The 26,804-nt window shown below is 41.2% G+C and overlaps 1 long non-coding RNA gene across 1 annotated transcript in view; it reads right to left on the reverse strand.

Moving 5' to 3' along the window:
• The window catches only part of LOC116914287, a 66,222-nt gene extending 52,262 nt beyond the window's left edge, over window positions 1-13,960 (reverse strand). Inside the window, exon 1 of the long non-coding RNA XR_004389742.1 lies at window positions 13,307-13,960. This is a non-coding gene — a long non-coding RNA (uncharacterized LOC116914287). The remainder of the gene's footprint in view (window positions 1-13,306) is intronic.
• Between the last annotated feature and the right edge of the window lie 12,844 nt (window positions 13,961-26,804).

Raw genomic sequence — 26,804 nt, forward strand, 5'->3', positions numbered from 1 at the left:
CCCATATGTGTGACCCTGTACAAGTCGTCAAACATCTCTGAGGCCATGCCCTCTTCTGTAAGACGAGAACAATACCTTCCTTGGAGTGGTTTTGTGACTAGTCACTGAGAAGTGTTTAAAGAATTTGCCACGCTCCCTGACGCAGCAGCCAATGGGTGGCAGCCATTATGATAAACTATAGGAAGAGTTGATGTCATTTTACCACCCCAATTTACCCTGAAGATGAATCGGGGTAAGGTAGATCAGCTCAGGAAAAACAGAGTTAAGGAAAACAGAGTCAGGAAAGTCGGCTAGAAAATGAACACAGGCATTTGCAAACGAGTAGCTCTATAGGCTTAAAGTCTAACTTCTGTTAACATAGTTGATGTCAGGTCTTCAAGAGCAGTGATTGAATGTGATCTATCTATCTATCTATCTATCTATCTATCTATCTATCTATCTATCTATCTATCTATCTATCTATTCATATCTTCCTTGTTTCTCTCTCTCTCTCCTTCCTTCCTTCCTACCTTCCTTTTTTCTTTCTCTCTCCCTTCCTTTTGTGTGTTTTATAGAATAGTGGGCCTTAGTGAGGAGAACAATCCAGAAGATAAGAGATGTTCTTTCCATGCCCTGCTCACCAGCATACAGGGTCACTGCCCGCAAACCCTGTTTTTGCCTTGTTCTTGTCTAAATTGGTTCAGGTAAGACCAGCCATATTCTGTTCTGTGTGTGCTGTCAGAATGGTTGGTCACTTCTCTCTGATGCTGTGTGACTGTCCATATTGACTGTGAACAGTTCCCAAGATCAGGACTCTAGCTTGTTACCAGTGAACTCACACAGCCAGGAGAGTCAGTATCTGTCTTCCAATGAACTCGCTCTTCTAAGGATGACGTAGTGCTTTTTCCCTCTCCCTCCCCTCTCCCTCCTTCCCTCTCTCCCCCTTCTTCTCTCCTTCTCTTCCTTCCTCCTTCCATTCCCCATTCCCTCCTTCTCTTTCCCCCTCCTAATTTGTTTTCTTTTTTATTGATTTTTAGTTTTTAAATTACTCTCATTTATCGTACATGCATGTTTTTGTGAGTGAACGTGTGGCCATGTACATATATATGTAAGGATGCATGTGTGCTGTTCCACTGCATGTGGAGATCAAAGAATCACATACAGGACTTGGTTCTCTACCCCACCTTTGTGTGTGTGTGTGTGTGTGTGTGTGTGAGAGAGAGAGAGAGAGAGAGAGAGAGAGAGAGAGAATGTGTAGACCAGGCTGGGCTTACCCTTGTGACTGTCCTGCCCTGACTCCTCCCAGTCCGCACCACCATGTCTTGCTACAGCTAACATCCCATTAGCATTTTTATACACCAGCCTCAGCCGTACATAATCAGAGTATGCATTCCATTTGATCTGCACCAAACTTCTTGAAATTGTTCATCATTTAAATCTTTTAGTTTCTTCTTTTTTTTAATTTTAATCTTTGTTTTGTTTTGTTTTGCCAGAAGCATATCTTACAATGTTAACTTCAGTGGAAAAAAAAACAACTTTTGCCCAACATTAAACAGCAAAATAAGTGAAAATTGGCTAATTTTGCTGATTCATGTTAATGTTCATTATTTCTTCACAGAAATTGCATTTATCAGTCAGATTCTATGCTTTTAAAGCAAGGAAAGAGTATTATCGCTTATTTAAAATCATAGAGGGGGAAATGGGAAAAGTGGTATCAACTAGAACATGTAACTTAATTAAACTGAACAATTATATTCAATGGCAGGCTGCATTTACATAATTATTTGCATATGTATGTAACCATAATGATTAAAGAAAAAGAAGCCATGAATTTGAGAAGGCATGGAGAGTGGATACCAGAAGGGTCAGATAGAGGACAGGGAGCAGAGGACATTATATAATTTTATTTTAATTAAATAAAAAAATTTAAAAGATAAAGTAGTGCAAAAAATAGGAATTGTTTTGTTAGAGAGGAACTAAAACAGCTTGTCTACAGTCTTTTATTGGTCAAGCAAGCATCCGTGGGGGACAACGTCTCCCACAGAGGCAGTAGGGTCAAGCTATATGTGGTCAACAGTCTGTTCACGTGGGCAACATCAGAGCCCTCATGGGCCCCAACATTTGCTTCACTTCTCCTTGATAGCTAAAGTATTCCTGGCTGTTTGCTAGGTGCCTGTATGAAGACATTTTCAGGAAGCATCCCAAGTCCTGAATGCTTGAATCCTCACCCATTCATCTCTTTCCACTTTTGTTGAGAGTTTCACTATCTCTCTTGTTACTTGATCACCCACGGATCTTTTCTTTCAACTGTCCCAGTGATGCATTCTTAAGAGGAGCATTGCATAGGTCTTCTGGGGTTCATCCGTGGACCTCATCAAAGGGGTGGCCCTTCATATCACCTGCATGACTTTGCAAGACTGTCAAGGACCAAGTAGTAAGCAGAGTCTTTCTGTAACTTCTAAAATCAGCTATAAATGTGTCAACAATATATAACAGCAGCTAATATAATTATAGCAGCTAACATTTATAGAACTGTCCTTGTGTCAGATAATGGTACTATGAATTACATAGAGTGTATATCTTTGTGATCTTCACAACCAAAGTCTTGCTTACTTTAGAAGTAGTTGCTAAGTCCCATGGTTTCTGTTCCACTGGCCCCCAAGCTGTAATGCAACCCTTCCAATAAACAAGATGGGGCAGTTGTAATTTTTTGAAGAACCTTTACTCTGTCTCCCACCATGGTTACACTGGTTTACAGTCTCGTTAATGATGTATTTAAATGTTATTAAAGTCAGACCTTAATTAAGTGAGGGTTTGGAACTTACTTGGAAAGGCGAGAATCAAGAATTTCTTTAACAAGCATTAGAGAGAGAGAGAGAGAGAGAGAGAGAGAGAGAGAGAGAGAGTCATTGCTGACGTTTATATACCACTCCCTCCTTGTTTTTTTTTTTTTTTTTATTCATTTATTATATATAAGTACACTGTAGCTGTCTTCAGACACACCAGAAGAGGGCATCGGATCTCCTTACAGATGGTTGTGAGCCACCATGTGATTGCTGGGAATTGAACTCAGGACCTCTGGAAGAGCAGTCAGGTGCTCTTAACCACTGAGCCATCTCTCCAGCCCGCTCCTTATTTTCATATGGATGATGAGTGCACCAGTCCTGTGCAATGTTCCCTGTCATAGTTCTCTGAGCGTCCTTCTCTCATCCTCTAAGAAATCTCTCTTCTCAGAGCCTTTTATTGTCATCTCTTCTGACACAGAATTTCCATGTGTTACTAAGTATCCTTTGTATGACAGGTTACCATCTTCTATACTATTGCATAATCAGCATTCCTGTTGAATTGAACTGAACTCTAATGGATTCCTAGCTCAATGTTTTATCATTTCTTCTGCCACAAACACATGGTAGCTCCCTCATGGGAGTACAAGGAACAAGCAAACAAATTAACCATGTAGACAATATTAACATTAAAACACAGTTTCAGCAGGGCATGGTGGCACATGCTTTTAATCCAAGAGTTTGGGAGGCAGAGGCAGGAGGATCTCTGTGAGTTTGAGGCCAACCTGATCTATGTCGTGAGCTCAGGACAGCTGGAGCCACATAAGAGAGAGTCTGTTTCAATCAAACAACAACAAAGGTGTAATTAGACTCTCAATATTTGCATTTCCGTCTGATGTCTCCTTTAATTTGCACCTAGAATTTATGATCTCTCTCATTCTCTACTTTTATTGCTAATCTCTTTGGAGGACTAAAAATTGAACCCAGGGAGCTTGAAGCCATCCCCTTAGTGCATGTTCCCTGCCCCCGAGGTCCCACCTTAGTTACTTCCTTTTTTTTTTTTTTAAGATTTATTTATTTATTTTATGCATGAGTACACTGTCACTGTCTTCAGACACACCAGAAGAGGGCATTGGATCCCATTACAGATGGTTTATGAGCCACCATGTGGTTGCTGGGAATTGAACTCAGGACCTCTGGAAGAGCAGTCAGTGCTCTTAACCGCTGAGCCATCTCTCCAGCCCCAGTTACTTCCTTTTATTGAGAACTTTTCAGTACTAGATAGAACTAGAAAGGTCATGACTGGCTCACTTGTATTAACTCAGCAACTGAGACACTAGCTTTACAAGTCTGGGAAGTGAGAATGAAAGAACCTGTTCTTATATGGTCATGCCCATCTGCCAGAAAGAACAATTCCTTAATATCCTGGTTACTTAGAAGTATGAACTCATGGTCCAGGTATGTTTGTTGAGTGACGATGTTGATAATGGTCTTAAAATCATTTTGCCACCTGGCATTATATTTGCCAGGTAGAATCCTGATTTATTTCCCAAGAGAATGTACTGATCAATGAATTCTTTGTGTTTCCAAATGCCAGTCACCCAAGAAGCTATGCTGTTTGTTGACCAGATAAAATATTCTCCTTTGCTCTGGGATGCATCAGCTAGGATGGTTGTTGATTTCTTGGAAATGATTTGCTTTTAGTTAGAAGTGGAAACACTTGAGTTTCAAATCAACACTCTTCTTAGTTCTTTCTGACTGACCTTGAAAGCGCCTTTGGTTAGGTGACCCAAAGGATGCACCCACTCCATGTGCTGAAGTCCCTCTGGATGCTCTCTTCCCCACAGGCCTTCTCTGTACTGTGGACTTTCAGGACCTCAGCTTACAGAGGGGAATAGAAGCAGAGTGCACGAAAACACTGAGGAGTGTGGGAACTGGGCAGTTCACAGACAGAACATCCTCGAGGAATCAAGTTGATGATCCTAATCTTTGCATTCCTGACAGCTATGAAAATAAATATCAAAGTTCCAAAGGGAGGAAACGGAGTTCTGAGGACATGTTTTTCTGATTTCTTTCAAAGGAAGAAAAAAATTAGGGTTTCAAATGATTATGAAGTGATACAAGATCCCATGATAATCTACAGCTTAAGTCAAATGACTTTGTCAGATCACAATTTCTGGGAAGCACTAGTGGGTCGCTGGGTCAAAAGGACGATGACTTTTCAAACTACACCAGGTTATTCATGAGTAAGATTATCATTTGCTTTTATTAAATAAGATGGTATCTTCTGTCCCGCTAATAAATCTAAAAATTAATTTAACATGTAGCCCAAATACTTTATATACAGAGGAAGGGAATTTTTGTATAATTGAAAGGAAACTGTAATCGGTTGGGTTAGTTTTATAGAATTAAAGCTCTGGTAGAAAGGAAGTCAAGAACATAATCAGATTTCAGACCACATCTTATCTGAAAAGACATGATTCTATGTGACTTCAGGATGTACCCTCAGTGTCTAAGGTACAGACCTAAGAAAATCCTTTTCCCTAAACAGGTGTAGTTAAAAGGAGTGACTATTGTTTCTTGGTAAATCAGATGACTATAGTCTTTGCTGTTTTTATTTATTTTTTAATTCTCAGAGGTCACTACCACAAGGCTGGTTGTTCTCGGGATTAAATTGTGGGGGAAGTCGATAGTGTGCGAAATGAGCCAAGTTATTTTCTATTGTGTCAGGACTTCCTTTGTTCAAGATACCTCGAAGACTTCAAAGGATTCCTTAGACATTAGCTTAGTGTTTTACCTAAAAAGGGCACCAACTGCACGAAAAAAATAAAAAGGTTTTAACAAAAAGAACATCTGAAGATATATGGACCATATGAATGTTCTTGTGATGAAAGTTGAAAGGAATCAGTTCTCACTACTTTAATTTAACCTCCATTCTTTCACACAGATCATATTGACAGACATAGAAATCTATATGTCTACAACCTATTCAGTCCATATCCAGCCATCATTTCCTTCTGGCCGAGGCCATGACGTAGTAAACAGCCAAAACACTGCCGTTTTCTTATGGGATTTAGGCTCACAGGGGATGATTAGACATACATAGAAAAGCTTCGTTTAAATGGCAGCAGAATGCAATGTGTGAAGAGTAAGGCAGGTAGGTGACTTTGTTAAGTCTTTCTTCAGGAGAAAGGTCATGAAAGTCTTGTTGAGCACCGCTGAGTCTCACGGCCTGAAAAGTACCTATCCTCGGTGTGCTCACAATTTTCAGCCCCTCTGTAAGAGCTAACACACCTAAAGCTCTTGGCATAGTAGCTATCACAGGGCAAGTGCTGGCTTTACAGCATCCTTGGATTGATCGGGTTGGATCATTTTTGGACTGATACTTTCCGCAGCGTGCCTGGAGCCAGGTCTCTGTGTTAACAGCATTTTCTGCTCTTGCAGATGACCCAGGTTTGAAACCCTGCACCAACCCCCTGCAGCTGACAACCACCCAGAACTGCAGCTACGGACGAATCAGATGCTCCAGGTCCCTGCAGGCACTGACCCAGCAGCACTCACCCACCCACAGGCATACATACAATTACAGAATAAAATAAGTCTGAAAAAAATGTAGCTTACCAAATGCTAAGTATTTAAGCTTTCATTTTCTCGAATCTACTTGGAAGCTGTTATTTTGATTACTTATACAAGGTCTTCCAGCTTTTACAGCTTTTCAACTTAAAAAGATCTCCCTAAATTGACACCGTTTTCTAGCTTAAGCTCTCTGATTACACTCCGAAGCATAAGGAGAAATATCTTAGAATTTGTGGTGTTTAAATTATCTTCCTTTTGCTATTTTAAATAGAAGGCAAATGTGAACTTGTTCGTGTTGATCTTGTTTTCTCAATGGGTGTGAATATAGCCAGACACTTTAGAAGGAACAGAAATCGCATTTCCTTGTCTGAATTATTCATGATACTCCGAGATACATTTACGCTTTACCCAGGTCCTGGCAATATTCCTGTGCTATGAAATTGTTGAAGCTCAGTGAGCGCTTTTCTTCAGGAAGACTATATTTTGCTTTAAAAAATAATAATAGCACTTCCTAAAATTTTCATTTTTTTTCTTCTCATCTGTTTTGTAATTTCAAAAAAAATAAAATAAAACTTAAGAACCGTTGCCTTATCTCCTTTTTTATCTCTGGGTAGTCACGGCCTTTTAGAATCATGTGTCAGCATTAGGACAATGTGGAGGGCAGAACTGATTACTATGGACCATGTATTCATTTGGTGAATGCTGACTGAAGATTTAATGGGCCGACGTGTTTCCTGAATGCCTTCAATGTCCCAGCTGCCATGCTAAAGCTAGAGTAGAATGACTAGAGTTTTGCTTGTCACTTTTGTTCTGCCCAAGCACTGTCCCTTAAAATAACAAAAACAAAAAAACAAAAATAACAACAACAGCCAAAACAAACCACCACCACCACCAACAACAACAACAACAACAAAAACATTAGGTACTCACATGGCCTCCCTTTACCTAAAATTGTCGAACCTAGCAGACAGGCACATAAAACACGAGACTATCCACACTGTAGCAACAACTGATCTGTTCCAACGTTTTCATCTTGACCGCTATGTTATGTAGATCTCCTGATCTATCTGGATGTGGTAGCAACTGTCAGCATTCTCAGTACTCAGGAAGCAGAGGCTGGAGGATTGGGGGTTTGAAGCCAGCCTGCCCTCTTTCAAAGAAGTCAAGGGAGTCAGAGTAACGGCTCAGTGGTTAAGAGCAATTGATGCTCTAGTGGAGAACCAGTGTTGATTAAGGCCCTGCACCCATGTGATCGTCCAGAACCTTGGGGAACTCCCAGGTTCCAAGGGGATCTGAGACCCTCTCTGGACTCCACAGGCACCATACAATGTCCCATATAGATGAGGTGCAGGAAAAACATCCATACACGTAAAATAAAACTAAGGAAATCTTTAAGAACAATAACAAAGGAAAAGACTATAGATCTGGCTATTAAGAGACAAGTTCTTTCAAAGGGTGTTCACTCTCACAGTGTGGACTGGAATATTCCATACAAAGACAGAGCTAACAGATTATGAGCGTTTATTTCAGAGCACACTAAACCTTCACAAGACTACACAGTGAACACAAGAATGGCGGAGTCATCGTGACCTAATCCTCTTTCCTTGATTAACTTCAGCACAGAAAATAACAGAAGAAGGTGCGATGGCACATTGGGAAACCACAAGGAGTCAGCCCCCTTCGGCATCCTTCCGAAGCATTCTTGTTGTTATTGTTGGGTTATTTTCCTCAGCTGTATTAAGTATGGGTAAAGGGTATAAGATACTCAATGTCCCAATGAGGCCGGAGGTGATGGAAGCTTAGATAATCGGTGGAGAGGAACCCCCACAGTCATAAGCACAGGTACATTTCTATCTACAGGGATGTCACCTCTTTGACAGCCACTTCCTGGGAGACCTAAATGCTTCTGAGAAGCTAGCTATCTTAGCCTGGTAGGCACATAGACTTTGTAGAGGATGAAAGAAGGAACATTTAAACAAGAGTATTTTCTCCAGTGTACCCAGAATGTATATAAGCTTTGTTGTTGTTACTGTTGTTGTTTTATTTTTCTGTGCACTTAAAAAACTTCACTCCAGTCTTACTGGCATTTGTAATTCCTGTTGGGAGTATTCTAAATTGGCACTCTTGGTCATAAGTCCCTTTTTGTTGTAGTTCATTGGTCCCCATAGCTAATCCTTACAAACACCTTAGTCTCTAAGTCAGTGGTTCTCAACCTTCCTAATGCTATCACTCTTTAATACAGTTCCTTATGTTGGGGTAAACTCCGGCCATAAAATTATTTTCATTGCTACTTAGTAACTAGAATTTTGCTACTGTTATGAATCATAATGTAAATGTTGTAGGCTACCCCTGTGACAAGATCATTTGACCCCAAATGGGACTGTGATCCACAGGTTTAGAAACATTGCTCTCACGGATGCCACATCGAGCAGAACATGGAGTGGATACAGAATCGGGAACATTTATGTGGCCTCTGTTCTCTACTCTGGCCATCCTAGAAAAAAACTGAGTGGGAAAGGAATATGAAAAGATAATCCACATTGGTTGGCCTGGACTCACTTTGATAATCTGTACAAATGTTAGTTCAAACTAAGCCAGCAAAGTGCTGCTTTCTTAATAGTACATAAAATTATATCCTTCTGAAGACAGAGGTTATGGTTCATTATAGGAAAATCCTTTTTAGTATTTGCCTTCCTTTGTAAACACTTCTCAAAGGAAAAGAAGAGAAAGCGAATGTCTGTGTTGGATAAAAAAACACCCCAAAACAAGAAAACAGATAAACACGTATTTTTAAAGTCTCTGAAGATTCTGATTAAGCCTCTTCTTTATTCGATTTTCCTATTTTTCCAATATATGCATGAAAGGAACGTAAGAAATATTACTACCGCATATTTGAGGGAGTGAAATGCAATTTTGGAGATGTCTCTTGGTTAGATCAAGGAAGAATGACAGCTCTTTGGATTTTGCTCAAAGGAAACCTTTGTAAGAGCAAATGGGAGCAATGGTAGACCTGCATATACCTGATTCAGATAGGGACAAGAAAACTGGTGTCTTTTGGCCAAAATTGTTCTGTAATGAACTATGCATTTCCGTTTAGGAGACTGGAAAGTGTGATATTCTATGTAAGTCTGTCACACTGTAAGCCTTCTCCAGCCCTGACTAAGCCGGTACTCCCTCCTCCAGGCAACTAATATAGCCTTGGTTGAACTTACACTGGACCAGAGTTATTTGGTTTCTTTCAGAGATCAACAGTTACAGAAATGCTTCTCTATAGCTAAATGCATGTCTTAGAATTTTAAGAAATGATTTATAGATCTTTTGAAACACTCAGTATAACTCTTGACAAGGATAGTTTACAATAGGCATATTGGAGTGATTTATATCCTTTTGTACAACTTTCAGAAAATTATCAAATGCAGTTATCTATTATAATTCTTCACTGAAAGAGGCAAGGGCCAATCGCTATACAATCAAATATTTTTAAGTATAAGATATTACTTAGATATAATATTTTACTTAAATATATATAGGTGATATAGATGTGTGATGAGATTATGTTTCCTGGAATCTACCTGATATATTTGACTTGAGCTACTCAATAATTTGTCTTTATGATGAATATCAAGCCTTTTCTATTAATTACAGCATGCTATTCATTCACGTCAGCGGGGGATAGTTAACATGAACCTTTAGGACCCAGCACAATCATGAGGAACTTATATTTAACTCATTATCATTAGAAACTTCAAGTCTGGAATGGATATTAAAATGTCTAGAAATCGGAATTTAAATATTTTCTAGTATTTTCCTCTCTAATTCAAAACAGCTGAATATTTTGAACCCTCTAATCTGAGCTCCCAAACTAATGACTACTTTTGCCTTGAACATGAGTATCTTAAGAGATAGGAAATTATACATTAAGTTCCCCCATGAAATCGTCCTGTGGATCACATCATTCTAGCAATTTTCCCACAACAAAAGGGTAATCAGAATATTTCTTTAACAAAAGAATTATGCCTTTATCTGGGGAAAAAGTCAGTCTCCATTAAAACTAAGTTCACAGCTACAATGACACCCCTATCTTACCTAGGCACTCACATTTGGGAGAAGGAGGAGGGGCATCAGTGATTGACAGATGACAGAGCCTGTAACCTTCAACGTTCATTTAGGAAAATGGAAAGAAACTGTTACTAGACATTGTTTTCCAGTTCCTTAGTCTTGCCTCCCCCAGGCTAAAGACCTCTTCCCTTTCTCAGCTTCAACATGAAAAGCTCTTCCCTAAGTATTTATACTTTGTACATTATACTCAGCTTCCAACACAAAGTCCACTGAGAGCCTGAGAGCTACCCCAAATAAGAATGGTCACTTTATCTTCTTCTGAAATTTTTGTCACTTTATTTAAAATTTACACTTAAAGATTTTCTTTCAGAAAATGACTAGTTAATACAAGACACCCATGTGCTTATGGAACTGGGGTCCAGAGTGACATTTTCACACTTGATAAGTTGGTGCCTTTTTTTTTTTTTTTTTTTTTATGTTTTGAGTTTCTCTGATTCACGGCTACTAGGTCAAGGGTATATTTGCAACAACAGTGAAACCTGACTTATTCAACGGAATGCCTGAACACTATGTTCTAAATGCTTTAGAATCAGAGATTAGTAAGACCATGGAAACCTGTGAGCAGAGGCAAAAGCAATACGCTGATGCAGACAGACAGAATCAAGAGGGTTGCTCAATGTGGTAAGGATCTGTCCAGAGAGTCATCCTTACTGGGTTCTCCAGGGTCCACTAAAGGTGGCTGCTTAGAGAGTTTCAGGGAAATCTACAATAGAGGGTGTTAGCATTTGCCAAAGTTTCATAGTGTGTTTTGGAAATTGTAAAATATTTGACTTTGCCAAGAGGAGAGTTGGGGATGGCAGAAATTTATCTAAAACAAAGATAACGAAGATAAGCAAAAACTAGCAAGCAAAGTGTTGAGAGAGGAGGACTCTCTGAGCTCCGTTCCTAGAGCTGTTGGTATCCAAACAGGGTCAGGCTCGGGAGTGCCGGTCTGGTCTTCTGTGGCTGCCACCTTAAAGGGTTAGCAACGTGGGAAAACAGAGCTGCAAGTTCATCTTCCTGTGAGCTCGCACGCTCCTGTCCCACAAAAAGACACCACCAAGGTAACAAGGGACACCCCTCAGGCATGCTATAGGTATTCCCACAACCTGTTCTAAAGGTTACCCCAAGAGAAATTAGCCGAGTATGATTTTCTTGCCTTGGGTGTGTTTGCTGATTCTAAGAACTCCTTTGGTGGTATCGTAAAAAGGGAGCAAAGTGAAAGGAGATCTTTTTAGGGTCCATTTTGTTCTCCCTGAATGATTTAAAACATGGATGAGAAATGTTATTCACAGAACTTAACGGCCGGCGGCATTCGGTTACTTTGCCTTCAGAGCTAAACTAAGTATGGTTCCATCATCGTAGCGTTTTAGCCCACAGACCCTTTCCACTCAACCATAGGCTTCCTTATCCAGCACACGCTCACCTTTCTAAATCTTTATGTCCTAGATACCAATGACAAAAGGAAAATTATAAAATATCCCCCACCTTGGGCTTTATGACTTGCTCCTCTGAGGCTAGGCTAACACACGAAACAGGTGATCCTTGTTCACATACATCAGTGAAGACATCACAATTAATGCTACTGGGAGACTCCTTATCCAATCTGTATTTAGCCATAAAAAGACAGGATAAAATAAACCACTTCTTGGAAAAAGACCTTGGGTAACTATTTATTTGAATTTCGTGGCAAACTCCATCTTTAGCTGATAGCGGTGTTAACAGAAGTTTTCAGCCAAATAATTTTTTTTATTATTATTTTCAACAGCATTATGACTAATCAGACATTCCTGGTACACCAGCGGCAGGATTGAGTCAGAAAAGGCTGAAATGGTGCTAAAGCAGAATTTACTCATTCCTTGACCCGTTCCTCTCCGGGCTGTTTGATTTGGCTGAGCAGTTTCAATCCACCGACCAGCTTGTTCCTAAGAGACTGTAAAGTACAGCAAGGCTTACTGAGGGGCAGTTCCCCTATTCATTTCAAAGTCTGCACCACTTGCAGCCAGTGGCCAGCAGCAGACATCACTGCCATTATTGGTGTATGCCTCGGTAGGAAGTATGTGGCATGGTTTGTTTCACTGTCCTGTGAAATCTATCTACTTGCGAAAACAAAAGAAATTAGGCAAGAAAACAAGTTTTCCTGCCGCATCCTATAGCAGCACTGGAGTTCAATGCAAAGACTCCATCTCTTTTCTTTCCCTGGATTCTGAGTTTCGGGAGTACAATGGGGGTGTTGTGCTCTGGGGCAGCCTGGCATGCAGGATATTGGGAGAGGAGGTGTGAGCAACTCCCAATACCTACACTGTTTGCTCTCTAACTGCCCGGGATCTAAATCAAACAGCACACCGGGCCATTCAGTCCAGAATAAGCAAGTACAATATCCACGGGCTGTTGTGACCTAGATAGGGAACAGAATTCCTGACTTTAAAGGTGTGCATAGGTATAAAGATTTAAAACGTTTATGAGGATTAAAAATAAATGTTCCACAGCTTGCATTCTGCTGGTTTACTGTGTAGTTCTTTTAACGTGTCAAAGGGCAAGTCACAAAAGAATCCATTGTTCTGTCGGACAGAAAGGTTATTGGCTATCAGGTCTGTCCAGAAAGACAAGCCAGGATAGTTTGTTAATATTTATTTTAAATCCTAACGCAGAACAGCGGCGCTTTTTTTTTCTTTAGCATACAATTTCTGAAACCTCAACTCACCGAGTTAACTCTGTATCTGAGGCACCAATTTGTGGAAGTAACGTGTGTGTGCTCCTCCTTAATTTCAGATCATAACGATCAATGTAAATTTTTTTCTTGTTAAGTTTTGCTTCAATTTAATTTTTTTTTTAATGCTGAGCTTTCAAAAGAGGGTTGAAAGGCTTACCTCCGTCAGTCAAGTGGGATGCCCGGAACCCCTTTCTCAGCCGCAGCTTCAGCGTGTAGGAGCAGATGCTCTGTGAGCCAACAGTCTGTTAACAGGAAGCAGGTGAACCCGAGAGCGGCCGCCTGCGTTCCAGCCCAGTGCCGGTCCGAGCACACACCTGCTTTCCCAGACCTGCGGCTCATAAGCAACAGCCTGGCCCAGAACCTGTGCTCGCACAGTGCGACCCCCTCCCTTTAGAGCCCCCAGTTCTCTTCAGCTAGGGAGCTGCTGAGATAACTGTGCAGGGAAGACTTGCCTTCCCGAGACAAAACCCTTTCCTGGTGCCCGCGAGCGGAGACGCAGCATTATCACCCTGCAGTCCCCGTTCTCCAATCAGCTAATTGCAACAGCACTCAACAGCTTGTCGCAGGGCCAGCTTGCGGGCACACGTGGCTGCAATAATTGTGCACTAGCGTGCCCACTGTGGGCTCTCTTCTCCCCAAAGATTTTTCTTTTTTTCAAAAAAATGCTTCCTCCACAGAAAGGCTTTATGCCACACTGCTTTCCCTAAGTAAAATGGCTGGTCCTCTCAGCGCCTCTGCAGACAGCTCATTGGGTTCCACTGGCTTTCCGTAGCCATAGCAACAGCCAACAGACAGACTTAGCAAGCATGGCTGATCATGTGCAGCGCACGACACAGCTTGTTAATTCCTTTTTTTTAAAAATCAAACTCATCATTTTTCAAAGGAAGGCAGCTTCCTAAATGTTTCACCTACCTAAATGTTCAACCTAGAGCGCAAGCGCCCTGGGCCTTCACCCCGCCCCCTCTGCTTTTCTAGGGAACTTTTGTTGTATGTGTCAGTGTTACAGTGTGAGATCAAGGGAGCAAGGCTGTATTCTTCTCTATCCAGGTTAATAATATGCATATCGCCGGAGAGGCGCTAATTGGAACCATGGGTGAAACCGGGTTCGACCTTAGAAGGGGCTGGAAGGAGATTGGTACATGAGATGGCTGGGGTTTTTTGTTGTTGTTGTTGTTGTTTGTTTGTTTTGTTTTGTTTTCCTGTTTTTTCCAATGACAATCTTATAGCCAACTTAATTCAAATAAAGCCCCTTGACTTGTGTGTTATATATGGTCAATATAATAATCTAGTCCGATGAGCTCGTTTAGTATTTCTGAATGGTCTACTTATCACGTTACGCAGTCTAAAGCAGAACTTTTAAAAGTTCTGTTGCAGTTTCTGTAGGACATTCTCTTTAATGTAATTATACTTTATCTTTAATTTTAAAATGCTTTGAAAGAATACACATCAAATGAAAAATCCTTTGAGAATTTAAGCATTCCCTTCGAGGCAGGAGTAGCTTGAATTGCATTCCACACTCTCTCAAAAGCCCACCTCCTTGGGGAATCTTCCACGGTTAATGCCATTAACAATTTAAATCTCTAACCCCTCCCCCACAGCCCTTTCTATGCTTTAAGGATTGTCTCCAGTCATATTCAATTTGATATATTCTCAAAGCACTGTCTTCCTTAGTTTTGCTTCTAGCAATCAGTTTGAAATGGTGTGTTAACACTTTGGACTTGTAAACAGACAAGTTTTGTTTGCTAGGAGACATTGATTTATATTTCGTGAGGATTGCATCTTTCCTGCCCAAGTTAACATTCCTGCCTTCTGTCATCATTCCCAGGATCAATATGACAGGAATTCTGTGAATGTAGATTTAGGGAATCCTGTTTCCTCTCCTGTCCAAGCAGTTTCATCTTTGAGCCACATAGGATCAGTACATCCAGTTAGAAGGAGTGAGTGGACCCTTCTGGCCTGGCAAGACTCCCACATTTTATATGGTCACTGGAGTTTTCCTCTGTTAAGTCACCAGGTTTTGCTAGTTCTGAACTGGACACTACAATTCCTCAAGCATGTCTGCTCTTCAATCCCAAATGTCCACATTTTGAGTGGTATAAAGGCTTCCTGGACTCCTGAATGTTTCTAGTTCCTGAAAGTTTCTTTACTGAACCCACCATCCAGCATCTTTAACCTCGGGTCCAAGCTGTCTCTTTATCCTTCAGAAGACATCTTGCTCAAATAGACCACTCACCAGTGGCACTCTCAGAGCTCACCTCTGTGGCCCCACTGTGCAGGGATCTGTCTATGTTGTCTGGAGACCTGTTGTGCCTTTTTACTCATTAACAGATTTTTCTCTGCCACTGCTTGATCTGGCCAATCCTGCCCATAAATTATTGCCTTCTCTACTTGAATACTGCAGCTTCTCAATACATATATTTTCTTGAACGTTAAGATGGGATCTAACTGTGTTGCCTAGGCTGAACTCAACTTCTGAACGGAAGGAATTCTGCCTCTGTCTATTGAAAAACTGTGACTACAAGGATAAGCTGCTATGTGTAGTTTCCTTGATATTGAATGATATCCTACAGCATTGTAAGATTGCATGTGAATCCTGCATTTTAACTCATTTTCAAACATTAATGGATGCAATCATTTCAGGAAAATGGACGTGATTCTAATTAAATGTTGATACTTTATAAAAGATACCAACAAACAGTCAGGGTTATTTTGGGTCTTTTGTATGACTTTTTTCATATTATGTCTGAAAATTTCTTTATTCTACTTACATGATTGCTTAGTTGGGTATGGAAACCATTACTCTTTTTTTCAGAGGGATACAAAGGGTCTCCTTCCTTTATCATGCACCTCCTACTCCATTAGGCCATAAATAGTTTTTTCTCTAAAGAAGAGAGGCTGAAATCCCCATATTTCATGGGACTAGAAAGCTGGTAGGAATGGAAACCAATCCTTTGATATTTTGTGACCCCTGTTGTCATGTATTCATCTTTATTGGTAGTTAAAGAGTTGTCCCTTATTAACACTGGAGACTGGTTCCAGGACAACCTTCTCTCACCAAGGATAACATAACCATCAGATGTTCAAGTCCTTTATACAAAACTGCATGTTATCATATAGACCACATCTAATTCAACGTAAATGCTATGTGTATTGTGTTATATTACTTAGAAAATAGTGTTAAGAAGTCTAGATACATACTTTTTTTTTTTTTTAATGAGGCAGGTGTCATTAGACTCCAGTGACCTTGAATTTTGTAGTGGTTTGAATAGGTCTCCCTATTCAATAGGTTTGAATGGCTCCCATAGACCCATGTGTTTGAATGCTTGGCTCATAGGGAGTGGCACTACTGGGAAGTGTGGCCTCACTGATATAGGTGTGGCCTCGTTGGAGGAAGTGTGTCACTGTAGGGGTGGGCTTTGAAGTCTCCTATGCTCGAGCTACACCCGTGTGGATTGCGGTCTCCTGCTGCCTGCGGATCAAGGTGTAGAACTCTCAGCTCCTTCTCTAGCTCCATGCCTGCCTGCATGCTGCCTGCCATGATGATAACAGACTAAACTCTGAAACTGTAAGGCAGCCCCAGTGAAATGTTTTTCTTTATAAGAGTTGCTGTGGTCTTGATGTCTCTTCAGAGCAAGGCAATCCTATCCAACACAAATTTGATACATAATTGAGGCTGAATTTGAATTCTTAATCTTCCTGCCCCTGCCTCCTAAGTACTAGTATTGTAGGTATGTACCACTGTGTATCACGCCGCACAGAAGCAGTTTGTGAGTTTTTATTGGTGATGGATTGAATCTGCTGATGTTGAACCCAAGGCTGCAGAGGGCTTCCTAAGTGCAGTTCTGTGTCAGGCTTGGGTCCTCACTGGCTTTTCCTTTATATTAAAACCTCTGTCTTCAAACTCTGTAGGTCTATCAACATCTCTTTTGTCCTATGGATCCATTGTAATTCTATTCTTCTTGTGAAAGTGTTCATTTAGAACTTGCTATAGACAAGCTTCTAGGAGGCAAATCTGGCCTTTCTAGCTCATCTTTCATTGTGAGATGATGACACCTGCTTGGTCTCCCTAGTCAGGATGCTCATTGTCATCTAGTTTTCAAATTTTGGCCAGGGCAGTACCTGTGAAATCATCATTTATTACCGTTTTATTTTGTATCTCTCTAGTCACTAACAAAATTGAACATCTCTTCATTTGGAGATCTTTTAAATCACCACCTCTGTGAAATTCTTACCGACAGCTTTGCCTGTTTCTTCTGTTGAGGTATCGTCTCACAGTGTAGTTTTAAGAAAAATGTCTATAAGATAGTTTCAAATTTCTATATATTATGATTACATTTGTTATGTAATTAAAAGTTAATAAGGTATTCATTGACATAAAAATATAATACATACACTATTTCTGGGTGTGGTTAATTATGAAATAGAATGATGAGTGAGGGTAGGAATTTCCACATAGACATTATGTTCTCTATGAAAGCATATACTACCATAGTAGAATACATAGTGTAGTCTAAATAAATACACTATATTTATTTAGTAAAATAAATACAGCACATGTTTAGAAATAATGTTGGATAAAACAATAAAATTGTATAATATCCATGATCTGTCATTCTTTCAAGAGCTGTTATACCTCAGACAAGTTTATATTATCTTTTACTTATCTGTCTTCTACCTACCACCTAATTATCATCTATCTAAGATCTAAGTTATAGCAAAAATATATCCATATCTATCATCCATCTTTTGTCTATTGTCTATCTACCTACACATCTACCAATTATCATATCTATCATCTGTCTATCATATATCAGTCATCTATTTGCCCTCTAGCTACTATCATCTATCAATATATCTATCTCTATCTATCATCTATCATTATCTATTAGCTATCACTTCTCTCTAAATGAGAACAGTGCAAATATGCACCATATTAACACCTTGTAAGTCTTAGGTGAAAGATGTTTTTATGTTATTTCACAATTCTTTCTACTTTTCTAGAGCTTTAACAAGCTTTTCTTCTCATGTTGCCAAGTTTTTTTTTTAAATGGAATAAAATGTAGCACTTGGAAAAAAATAAAAAATAAAAAAAAAACATAGCACTTGGAATAGATAATCATTTTAAGGTTAAGGTAACTTGATGGCACACAACTTCTTAGTAAAGTTAAAAATGACGATCAATAAACTATGAACTAAGGTATTATTGTTGTTCTTATTAAAAAGCTATTTTGGTGAAAACTATTGAGAATATTTTGTACTTTCTTGAAAAGAATTTGCCATTTCCCTGCGTCTGCTGCTTCCTGGTGTCCTGATCATAAGCCACTTACCCACTGCTTCCCAAGTTGAACCCCTTCTTAATCTGGTTCCTTCCTTGCTGTAAAACTCAATGAGAGCATTGTTGCTTGGGTCAACATAGTCCTTGGGCACACCTACCCTAGAGCCTCCATCACTGGGTTCTACCATAAGATCTCTAGTGTAACAAAGAAACTCTTTGTAAGGCTCACTGTGGGGGATAAAGCTGGAGTGTGGTTTGTTTAATGGAATAACACAGTTTTATAAACCATATGCAGAGGTTCCTAATTCCTTATAACAAATGGAATGGGCCCAATGTTGTCTCACAATCTTAAGTGTTTAGCCATTTTCTCGGTGACAGGAATAACGTGCATCCTAATTGGGACCTTGACGGGGAATGTGACAACCACCTTGGGTAGATTCAGTAAAGTAGAGTAAATTGGGTTTGGTTCAAAGAATCCATTCTCTCAGATGCTGTACTGGAAAACAGAGGCCTCCTCAGGCTGTAGAGTGCATGCTTTCATATCCAGCAAAGAGTTCTAATTCCCCATTAAGATCCAGAGTTACATTCATATGTCCCTTCCCCAACACCAAAACCAATCTAGCCTACTGAAGGCTTCTAAGAAATCCATGTTCCAAGTAAGTCAAAATTAAGAAAATGGTTACAGAAGAGCAAACCTTTATCACACGAGAAATGGTGAAAATGTCGGTGTTCTTTTGAAAACTTTTTCAAAAACTTGACATGAAATAGTCTACACACATAGATAGCACTACCAAGTGTGTATCATAGAAGGCCATCCCATGAGGAGGAACCAGAACCATGTCATTCCGCGTCCCTTCCAGAATAAGAAATAGTGGAAAAGATGGCAAGAGGTCCAGGAAGTGGAGCTAGCAAGGCCTAAGATGATGCTCTTGGCTGCTCTGTAATAACAATGTTCCTTTAGATATCTCAGCCTTCCCGAGCTCTGGGCTTGCAAATGACTATGATCACAGAAACTGAAAGGGGAGCTTCATCGTACAGTCTGCATTTATATATGTCAGTAGGAGCCTCGGGGAGATGTTATTCAACATCAACAAAACTAACCTGTAATTATACTACCCACCAACCTGCTTCCTGTTCTAAGAACTAACCCTTTGAGCACAAACAGGTATTGCTAGACCTGGCTCAAGACCAGAGGCCTGTGTTCAGTACACGGCGTGAGTTTACAAGCTCAGGAGAGAGCTGTACCTGGGCCCACTGAGAGGGAGTGACTATGTCTCCTCATAATCTTGAAAAGCGACCAGGGAGGAGGAGACTATCAGCCATTTTTCTCCCACAGGGGAACCACACTTTGTATGGGGGAGGTGCTCCGACCACATCTGGAGTGTATCTAGAGTGACCTTTTCCACTCACCATGGTGTCCAGTGGAATCAATGCCTCCCAGGGAGGTGCAGGCTGAGTGCCACATGCCCAGCTCAGAAACAGCCCCAAGGCTCCAATGTCCCAGCAGTATTGAATCAGTAAGGAAACATCAGCTTCAGCAAAGGAAGTCTGGCAAGGAGCTCTTTAAAACAAATGCTGTTGGTTTCGCTGGAGCCATTGAAAAAAACCTCTGAAAGACAGGGTGAAACTTGGCAGGGTTTGTAAGTGCTGAGGAGGCAAAGGCCAAATCCGGAAGAAGCCAAATGTGCAAATGCCCAGAAAAAAAAAAAAAATAAGAACTGTCACCTTTTGCCCTTCAGATATAAACGATCCTGATAAAACTCTTCTGATACAAATGCTGGGATTCAATCGTAGAAGTAAGACGGAGCCAAAGGATTATGCCCTATCACATGTGATTCAGGACCCAGGAAAAGGCTTGCTAAGGGCAGCATATACAGCTAGAAAAAAGGAACCATGCCTTGCTTGAGATCAAACAAGTACTCTGCCACTGAGCTCCATCCCCAGCTTGGCCTGTTTTGAGGACCATTCCCATACCTTCTATCCAGTGGACCCAAGGTCTCCTTATCGGGCTTTAGTCACAAAGGAAGCTTGCAGATGTTGGCCTCTAGCCAGTCTCAGACAAGAGTCATGGTGATCTGCTGTAGATGAGGAAAAGGACAATGGCTATAGGTGGGTAACCATAGCCAGATGATATTGGCCATGGTGACAAAGAGAGCATCTTTCATTGTCACAGACACGTTGTGGGCTTTGGAGGGTCACTTCTGTTGATAGCCTCCTGGCTGCTTTGAAATAAAAGCTCTGTCAAGCTTCATTGCCTGTTGTCCCCTACTCTGTTGCTGAATTGGCTGGACATCATCAGATTGAGGATCTGAAAGGCTGATTTGACCGGGTAAAGAAGTGTCCTTTCTAGTGTGGTGGAACACTGATCCATTAGGGTATCTCTGTTGGTGTCCCAGCAGAGTCTCAAGGAGCTTGGCCAAGGGCTACTCCTCTTCCTAGTTTCAAACCCCTATGCCAGTTTAACTTTTCCTCCACTTACTAGACAAATAAACGTGTTGCACAACCCAAGCTTTCTGTCAGCATCAGCTGTCAGATCCTGTGGGAATGACTTAACCCCTTTTACACCTTAGGAGACATTATCTAACTCAGAAAATGGTTGTTATGGAAACTAACTGGACTAAAAGGTTATTATGTGTTCTTTGATACTTTGTTTCTGATTGTTCTTGCATTGCTATATCCCGAGAAGAATTGTGATAGATACAGATGTCTTAAATCTTCTGTTATATAATTGTAAAAAGTAGATGAGCATGGAACATTGGTTAAAAAACCCAAAACCTACATCATTAATTTGTCTCCTGTGGAGAGGAATGATCAGATGCAGTGTGGATTGTTTTTCTTGTTGCTGTGATGAACTACCAGACAAGAAGCAACTTCAAGGAGGAAGGTTAGTTTGAGTTCACAGTTTGAGCGTACAGTCCATCCTAGTAGGGATGGCGTGGCAGCAAGGCCATAAGCCAGCTGGTCTCTGGTTCCAAAGTCAAAAAGCAGAGAGAAACGAATGCTGAAACCAGTTGACTTCTTCCCCCTTTTCAGTCCAGGTCCCCAATTCCTAAAAAGGCATCGCTCACACTCGGAATAGGTCTTCCCTTTGCAGGTAGACCTTCCTGTAAATACCCTGAGATATGCCCAGAGCTGTGCCTTCCTGGAGGTTATGGACCTCACAAATTCTCAGGGAGCTTTATTATGGGCCATCACGGATCCTAAGGGCCAGTGGAGGTCAGGGAGGAAGGTATAGGCTCTGGTTATTTAGGCATTGAAGGCTACCTAGAAGCTGTTGGAGGCCTATTCAGCCTCAGCCCATGCCCTCCCTGTGATGAATGCTTTCCCTGCCTGCTTAGTTAAATTAGTGATTCGCATCTCTTCCCTCATAGCCCTAGTTTTTTTTTTACTCTTGTAACCCCTTCATTAAGTCTGTGTGGTGAAGAACTGTCTGTAAGAGCATCCAGGAGCTGCTGGGGCAGAGCTGCCTCTGAGGGGCTGCCTCTGAAGCTGGGCTGTCCTTAGGAGCACAGCGGGGGAAGAAAGAGGACTGAAGACGGGAACACCTACATCTCTGGAGGAAGAAGTTCCCGAGGGGTATCCGAACCTTTTCCTTTAAGACTCGTATCTGAATTTGGACACAGGGTGTTAGCCAGCCTACGATTAGCCACACATTGTGTCTGTACATGTGCTGGCACATTTATGGGTAATTATCACTGTCGTCTAGCAGATGGAGTTCTCAATGGCAAGGATCTGCTTGGCCTTGCCTTCGTCTTCTTTCTAGCTCATGCATGCAGATGCGGAAACAGTGAACGAACAGAAAGGCAAGTGAGTCCAGAAGAGTTGCCGTTGTGTTGTATCTTTCCTGAATACCATTTCTCCATCCAATCAAATGTTCCCTTGACTCATCACACATACCCAGAATAGCATCAGGTGTCAGATTAGTAAATCAAGGCTCACATTCTGGGGTGGAGGTGAAAAAGTAAGCCAAGCCCTAGTGACGTCACAATGGGATTTCTTAGAGTAATTACCCCCAAGGAGCAAAGAGAAAAGTCATTAGCCTATGTGTTTCATGAAAGGCTGTGCTTGAGTTAGTCTAGGTAGAGGAAGAGGGGTCACTTCTCTGAGAGGCAGAAACGGGATTTCTATGTTGAGAGAAGCAGCAGGTGTGACAACGTTAGAGGAAAGAAGTCCCCAGGAAGGTGGATGTAGTTGCCGTTTTGGATTGAGCAAGAGAGGAGATAAGGCTTGCTTGCACGGAAGAGATGTCTCTCCCAAGGATTGGGAAGCTACCATGCACCATGTTTCAATTTTAATTTTTAGAAAGATGTGCTTTTAATTATGTGTATGGAGGGGGGAGGGGGTTGGGATGGGTATGTAATATGGATGGTCTGTGTGTGTATGTGTGTGTGTGTATGTATGTATGTGTGTGTGTTTATATGCATGTGTCTGCATGTGCCTGAAGAGGCCAGAGTTGTCAGATTCTAGATCTAGAATTATTGGCAGTTGTGATTCACCAAACAAGGATGCTGGGAACCAAAATTTGGGAAATTTTGCAAGAGCAATACCCACTCTTAACCAATCACCGGGCCATCTCTCCACCTCTTTATCATAGAATTAAACACACATCACCATCACCACCACCACCATCACTAACAACAACAACAACAACAACAACAACAACAACAACAACAACAGCAGCAGCAACAACAGCAGCAGCAACAACAGCAACTCAACAACAATAGAGATGTGACGGCAGAACCCACCTTTTTGAGACAGAGTCTCACAAAACAAGGCCAGCCTGAGTCCTTTACACGGGTGACGACAACCTTGGACCTTGGATCCTCTTACCTCCACTCCCCAAGTGTTCAGATGTACACCACTATGCCTAGCCTATATTTGTATTTTAGGAAGAAGGCCTTACGGAGCATTTGCTTAGGTGGTTTGTTTTAATAGAGTAAGGCATAGGGCTCTATATTTTAGCTGCTTTTATTGCCCATCATTATTATCTGTTGGATGCCTTCTCTATGTAAGGTATTTATTTTTGGTGCCAAAAAAGTTCCAACAAAATGAGAAACTCAGATTATGAGCTACACTGATATTTTATGTTCTACTAAAATGAGAAAAAGAATAAAAGAACAGTATCCTGCCAATGAAAGTGAAATGCAGTGTTCCTTTGTACCCTGGGATTTTGATTACTGCTTGTTTTAAGCTCTTTCTCGAATCCATTAGATTGCCTTTTCCCATCTGTCCCTCTGTGTACAAGAAAGACTTGAAATTATTAGGTGAAGATATTCCTAAAATTCTTCACATACAGACTTGGACTGTTCTGAATGGCAGTATTCACTGTCTGGTGCTTTTCAAAGTTTGACATTTCAGAATCAATAGATGTAAAATACTGGGGTTGGTGGGAAAGAGGTAACTCATCAGTTAAGAATGTGGACTGTTCTACCAGAGAACCAGGCTTCAGTTCCAAGAACCCACATTGAGCAGCTCACAACTGCCTGTTACTCCAGTTTCAGGGAATCTAGCATTTGCTTTCTTTTTGGTCACCTGCACTTGCGTGCCCATACTACCCCTGCGTCTCATGTATATATATATATATATATATATAATTCAAGAAAATAAAAAATAAATCTTGAAGAAGATGAGGAGGAGGAAGGAACAGGAGCAAGAAAAATAAGATAGAAAAAGAAAGAAAATTAAGGAAGGAGGAGGGGGAAGAGGAGGAGGAGGAAGGGGAGGAGGAAAAGGAAGAGGAGGAGGAGGAAGGGGAGGAGGAGAAAGGGGAGGAGGAGGAGGAAGGGGAGGAGGAGAGAGGAGGAGGAGGAAGGGGAGGAGGAGAAGGAAGAGGAGGAGGAGGAGGAAATACCAGAAATAATAGAGGTCTGAGCTGCACCACTTCAACAACCTTCAGATGCAGTATCTGTTGCTAGTATTCTGGAAGCCTTTGAGGCCCCCAATCTGAGAAACAGTCCTAAGCCAGTGAGCTGCTTCTCTGGTCAGAATCTTCTTGCTTTTGCTGGGCTTTCTTGGATGCATATGATGGAGCTGCCATGACTGTAGCCTGGCTGAGACATAGCCTGTTCTCTGGGAAGTTAAATTGCAAACCATGAATGTTTCAGCATCACGGAGGTGTGGTAATTTATTTCAGAACTAGCAAAGTTGGCTGGAATCTGATAACATATAAAAAGGACACTTTAAAAATATGATGATGACTTGCATAGCAAAGAAAGCAGACTTCCGTGCTGCACGGCATGGGGGACGCTCAGTGGTTAAAAGTTGCAAGGACTGTGGAGGAAGCTACATCAGTAATGTGTGGGGCTCACAAGTCTGAGGAATGAGCTGAGTTCGAGCCATAGTATCCATGTTAAAGGGAAAAAAAAGCCTCCTGTAATTTCAGCACCAAGGAGCTGAAGACAGGCACATCCTGGGGACTGGCTTATTAGCCAGTCTAGCAAAGTTAGTAAACTACAGGTTTATTGAGACACAATATCTCAATAAGATAAGGTAGAGGTTTGGAGAGATGGTTAAGTCTACTTGCTAACTTACAGAAAACCCAAGTGTAGTTCCCAGCACCTACCGATGGCTCACTGTCAGTAATTCCAGTTCTTCCACAGACACCAGGCACATACACAGCACACATGCACACATGCAGGTGAGACACTCAGACACATAAAATAAGAATAAGAAAATCTTTAAAAATGAGGTATAGAGTGATTAGGAATGACATCCGATGTTGACTTCTGGACTGTACATGTACACACACACACACATACACAGAGAGAGAGAGAGAGAGAGAGAGAGAGAGAGAGAGAGAGAGAGAGAGAGAGAGAGAGAGACAGAGAGAGAGAGAGAGAGAGAGAGAGAGAGAGAGAGAGAGAGAGAGAGAGAGAGAGACAGAGAGAGAGAGAGAGAGAGAGAGAGAGAGAGAGTTATTATGCAGCTGTTAAAAATGGGTCTACACACAAAGAAATAAGAAATTGTAGACTCTGGTAACTACTCTTTTTCTTAGGATCTCATGGTGTGCATCAGCTTTTAGAAAGTTCTAAGATGACTAAGAAAAGTATGAAGATCCTATTTCATTGTTTTATCCCTTCTTTATTATTATTTTTTTTTTAGAATTCATGGCACAAAAGATGTTCATATTGTGTGTGCAGCAACAAATCCAGACTCTCCCAGTGGCCCAGCTCCACTCTCATTAAGTAAAATCTAATCGCTGATTGCTGATAGAAGACAGACAACTTGGTGTGCTGGTTAGATGTTTTTACAGCTCTTCAAAGCTGTCTAAAATATTAAGAAGACTGTTTTCTTTCTTATCACTCCTCCCTAGAAGATCCTTATTCTGTGGAAGTGCTGCCCATTGGTAAAGAATGCTGCACAGAAGCCAAGGAACTCTGAACAGACAGCCCTTCCCCCTCCCACCGCATTACATCATTCCGGTTCATCCAATCACATTTCAGCACAACTGTCCATTCCTTATTGCACCCTTAAACAGCTTTCCCTAGGTCCTCGGGTCTTTATTTCTGAAGGCTCCTCCCCCTTCTGACCCTACCAAATGGAGGAGAGAAAACATTATTCTAGTTTAAAGGCTGGTTTTCTTACTAGCAACAACTATCACTTGAAAACCAAACTATAGGTTGCTCCCGGGGTGAAAGAAACGATTTCTGTTTCTAACCTTTCTTTCCACAGTGCCTAACTGCACTGTGGAAAAGAAGAATGGTTTTTATTTCCTCTCAGTTGCAAGGAGCCACCTCCCCAGCTCGACAGGTGGAGACCTCCCTTCCCTCAGCCGGTGGAGACGTCTTCACCTAGCACTCCCGCTGAGTGAAATATCCCAGGTCCTGGGGGGAGTCTTTCTGCAGTTAATTAAACAAGCTGGCCCTCCAGCTTTTAAAGTCCTCGTGCTACAAGAGCCAAACAACTTCATTCAAGTAAAATCTAAGTGGGGAAGCCGATCCTTGTGGTGTGTTAATCAGACGCGTCAGGAAATGTGCCCTCAGACCGAATGCTTTTCAATTCATTTTGTCATCGTCTTAACAAATATCGCTGGTTGCTGCTTTGTGGAGCTGGTGAGCTTTCTCTGAAGGTTTTTTTTTTGGTTTGGCTTGGCTTGTTTCACAGTGAAGACTTCGTGGAAGTGCTGTGCTTGGAGTGGCCGGTGAAGTGCTCTCACCTAGCTGAAGCATGAACACTCATTGACCACTAGTACTTGTTATTCAGGTTCTGCTGGTCGGTGACAAACACGGGCGAGCAGCATGCCAGGACCTCCCAGAGTTCCTTGCATATTATTTCAAATATGATTCTCTTTGCTCTGCAAATTACTTATAGCCATGCCATCAGCTTTCCCAGATAAAACAAATTGTTCTTGAGAGCTAGTGAGTATAAGACCTATTGAATG

Source organism: Rattus rattus, chromosome 13 (genome assembly GCF_011064425.1).
Source record: "Rattus rattus isolate New Zealand chromosome 13, Rrattus_CSIRO_v1, whole genome shotgun sequence".
Taxonomy (NCBI): Eukaryota; Metazoa; Chordata; class Mammalia; order Rodentia; family Muridae; genus Rattus; species Rattus rattus.